Here is a 5,039-nt window from a genome sequence, read left to right on the forward strand (position 1 = left end):
CTTTGCTCCTTGGTGCCTTTGTTCCCAAGCATTTTTGGCCTAAAGCTATTACTTATGCCGTGTATGTAATTAATCGTATGCCTTCTCAGGTTGTTGGGTTTCAAACACCTCTTTAAGTCCCCACTCAACATGCTCCAATGGTGTCTAGTAATATTTTCACCCCTCGAGTATTAGGATGTGTGGCTTATGTTCATATTCAGAAAATTCATCGTAGTAAATTGGATCCGTGTGCACTACAGTGTGTCTTTGTGGGATTCTCATCTCACCAAAAAGGGTATAAGTGTTACCATCTTGAGACCTAGCATATATATGTAACCATGGATGTGACCTTTTCTGAAACGAAATATTTCTATACTCTAGTAACTTTAACTTCAAATTACCAGGGGGAGAACACTGTTGGTAATTTGAGTTGGTTGGATTTAGGAGGAGATTTGACTGTTGAAAATCATGTAGAACCTGGAACTGTTGGTGCCGAGTGTACATAAAATTAGGCTGGAGGTGTCGTAGCAGATGTTCGGCCGGTTTTGACTGAAACCGTAGAAGATTCTTGACCAACTGCTGCCGAGGAAAACTTTGTTGTCCAATAGCAACTTGCCGAGCCTAGTACACCTTCTCTTGTCGAGCATGCCAGTATGTCACCCTATCTCTTCAGCCCCAAAATGCCGCCAAATACATCTTCTCTGAATATACCTGAGGTAAGTATTGTAGATAATTGTGTAACTAATCCATGTAAAAATGTGATTACATATAAATTGCCACCAAGACAAAATCGAGGTGTGCCTCCTGATAGGTTTTCTCCTGAAGGGAAGGTGTGTTGGAAATGTGCCCTGAAAGCCAATCATATGATGATACTTTAGGGACATTTCATACGTTAAACTAATATAGTTTAATATAAAGGGCAAATATTATTGTTTAAAGCCGTCTCATATAAACGTTATATGCTTAAATGATAAGTCCAAGGAATATGTAATTGGAGAGTGTGATCTAAAGAAGTTAGATACATGAGACCATTCTCTATCGTATACATATCCTAAATGTTCCTAATCATAAGATTGCCAATTGGGCATTGACAGTCCACTAAGATTAATACATGCTATGTCTTCTCTTAGAGAGAGTGACTGATCTTGAGTCATTGGTGTGACTGACACCAAGATAAGCATATAGGTGCTCAATAGAGAATGAGTCCACTGAACGCGATCAACAAGGAGTTCTCATACTTATGTCACATGAGAACTCATGGTTGAGATAATGCAAAGTAGTCCTTAAACTTGAGGCATCAAAGTTGTCTTGTGGTTAGATCCTTAATCTTTGACTATGTCAAAGTCACTCCATCAAAGGGTGTTCACGGCATAGTTGGGGTTAAGCCTTTTAACCATAAAGGCAAGTGAATGCACAACAAGGGATCTCTAACATTCAAATCATTTGAGGGAGAATACTCTATGATATGATTAAGAATCTCTGGCCAGAGTATGAATGAGATTTAGGAAGTCGTTCCAAATCACATTCAAGGTAATCATATAAGTAAAATAATCACATTGTATAGTAGACATGAACAAACTATCAAACCAAACAATGTGGTCAACAGTATTGTATTAGAGAAAGACCGTATTGCATTGTAATCCTAAACTGAATAGGTTCTCCACCTCTTCTAATTAGCTTGGGTAGCCATAATATACTGCTAGGTGTCACTTACGATTTGTGGAAACCCTAATTGTATATAATCACTAAAGGGAGGATTGAAAGGATGTTTCAATTCATAATCGATTTGAAGAGTTCTAATCGCCCACTGCCTCGCTAAAAGGAACCTAATGGATCGTACACCGTGTAAGGTAGAGATTGAAGAAACAATGAAGATGAGTAAGGATAATTAAATGGTTTAATTATTTATGGCTAGGATTATTTAATCAAACGAATAAGTTTGTATTAGACCTCGGGTTAGTTTTGGATCTCAAGGTCCAATGGGATTTGAATGTCAAGTCCAATAACTCAAGTTGTATGACAACTTGAAAACACAAAAGGCTTGAAAGTCCAATAAACCCATCAAGGCCGTCCATAAGAGTGAGGGGTAGTGAACTTGGCGCCTTTGATTGTACACCGACCTCGAACCCGAGTCTATCAACAGCTGAGACTAGCTTGAAAGGGAATTCCTCAACTGCTTCTACATCACTTGTCGCACTGTAAACATGCTGGAGCTGACGAGTTCGAAAAAGTGGAAGGATGAACCTGTCATCAACTACATCAATAGATGGCGTTTATTAAGTCCGGATTGCAAAGATCAACTTTCTAAAACCTCCGCCATTGAGATGTCTGTTCAAGGCATGCACTGGGGGTTACATTACATCCTCCAAGGCATAAAACCCAGAACATTTGAAGAATTGGCAACTCGATCCCATGACATGGAGCTGAGTATTTCCAATCATGGAAAGAAAGAGCCGATCACCAACTTAAAAAAGGATAAGGTGTTCGCCCCAAAGGTAGACAAGACTGGGAAAAAGCCTGCCAAGGAAGCTTTTGACATCCATATTAACCCCATCAAGACTTCCTCCTCTTCTCTCAAGATCTCCACCAAAAATAAAATGAAGCAGATGAAGAGAGGTAAGTCTTCTCGCACCCAAGACAGGTACAAAAAACCTTGAGGGAACTAGAGTAGAAGACGTACCCCTTTCCTAACTCTGATGTAGCTGCAATGCTAGATAACTTGCTGGAAAAGAAAGTGATTAAGTTACCTGAATGCAAGCGCCCTGAAAAGATGTATTAATGATCCTAGGTACTGCAAATACCATCGTATCATACGTCATCCTGTCGGTAAGTGCTTCATCCTCAAGAAGCTCATCAAGAAGCTAGCACAACAAAGGCAAATCAAGTTTTCCCTTGAAGACATGATCGCAACACATACTACTACAATTGCATTTGGATCTTTCCAACCCATGCCTCTCCAAGTGACGCCTGACCATTCCCATCTATGCTCAAGCTACACGGCACCTTCTGCACAACCATCGCTGAGGACAAGTGACCAAAATACATGTACTGACGATAAAGAAAGGTGGACACTAGTGACAGATAAAAAGAAAAGGAAGCTAAGACCACAAGCCACATGGCCAAAGGTGGAAGCACCGCCGCTGCAAAAATAGGAAGCCCAACAAGAGCGTAAGAGCTACTAAGCCAACGTACATAGAGGAACTCATGGAGCAAGAGTTGTTCATTCCTGTCTCATTGCACGAGTATTTCCCAAATGAATTTTTCCAACAGTGCATTACTGTTGCCTATTACATGGTTGAAATGGAGATAGAAGAGCCCTCAAAGGGCAAAGCTATCGCCATCAAGGAAGAGAAGACCTCACGGCCAAAGAAAACTTATTAGCACACTTTAGCATCAAGGAAGCACTACAATTGCCCAAGGAGATGCAAAAAACACTAGTAGCGGTCTTGGAAAGTCCCAATGACCATGAGGTGTAAGTAAGCGAGGACGAAGGCTTGAAGTTTCAGCCATATGAATATTCCACATGTTGTGCCGCCCATAATGCAATTAACTTCATTGACAAAGACTTGCTGCTAGGGTTAAAGCTTCACAATCGTCTTATCTTCATCTCTGGGTACATAAGAAAGAACTGGATGGTGTGTTGGCCATAAATATCATGCCAAAGTCAACAATGGCCACAATCAACATCAAGGTGAGTGAAGTATCCCGAAATCGCCTCATAATCCAACGTTTTAACCAAGGAGGACAAAGAGCGATGGGTATGTTCCGAGTGGAGATGACTATTGGCGAACTCAAATCAAGCATGCTATTCCACGTGATTGATGCAAGAACTTCCTACAGCTTGTTCTTACGAATGCCTTGGATCCACGAAAATGGAGTAGTGTCGTCCGCCCTTCATCAATGCTTAAAGTTCTATCGAAAAGGAGTAAAGATGATACAAGTCGACACCAAGCTATTCACCATAGCCGAATTATACTTCGCAAACGCGAAGTTCCACATGGATGAAGACATGGTGCTCAAAGCTCTTCCAAAAGAAATCAAATCCACAGGCAAAGCCGCACCTAAGAAATAGGAGTGATAAGCTGTGCCCAAGAAACAAGAAAGGGAAGCCATGCCATCTTCAAGCAAAAATGATGATGAGCCTACTAAGGCCACAACAATCAAAGGAAATGTGATGCCCTAAAAAGGACCAAACACACCCGTCTTCCGATACATCCTAATGTCGAGAAGAAAGAATGGGCAATCCCCATTCAAAATTGGAACAAGCAAAGCCGTCACACAACTGCACAAGGACGATGTAAAGCTGCTGAAGACAAATGTGGTTTTACCTCTAGCACAGCTAAGCAACACTAAAGTTTTAAAACCACCACTAGGTTTCGTAAAACCCCTGCCAAAGGGGGCAGAACCAAGCTTTCAACCAAAAATACTGAAGAAGGTTTTGACCTAAACGCCTAAAAACTCATGTCAAAGGTTAGGTATGATTTCGCCTCATCTTCAAATCTTGGAAAGAAGAATGCAAACACCGTCAACGACAAAGAACGTGATCTCACCGAGACTCAAAAGAATTTGAAAGAGCATAGTTACAGAGTTGACAACAAAAAAGTTGGACTTAACTTCACACACCAAATACACTCATGAAGACTTCAAGCAAAGCGAAAAACGCTAGTGCTCAACACATCAGCGTGAGCGTTGAACAAAATCAAGAAGAGCCTAAACCCGCCCCTCGAACATCAGTCTTTGATAGGCTGAATAAATCAAAACCCATAATTTTTTCACTTGATCGCATTGGTGGTCAAGACTAAACCTTTGTCTTCAAAAGGCTTAACATGCCAACACCCCAAAGCTTTGCTTTCGAAAGGTTGTCAAAACCTAAGAAACAAAGCAACACGGCTAGCTCTTCTCCGCGACGGTCAGCTTTGGAAAGACTTGAAGAAACCAAGATGCCTTCTAGAAAGAGGAAGACAATGCCAAGGGAAGAAAAGCTTGACGGTCTAGCAGAAAAAGACGACGTTTGAAGCTCGATTTGTCACGCCTTAACCCAAGGATTTACTTAAACCTTG

The sequence above is a fragment of the Pyrus communis genome, chromosome 3, assembly GCF_963583255.1.
Source record: "Pyrus communis chromosome 3, drPyrComm1.1, whole genome shotgun sequence".
NCBI lineage: Eukaryota > Viridiplantae > Streptophyta > Magnoliopsida > Rosales > Rosaceae > Pyrus > Pyrus communis.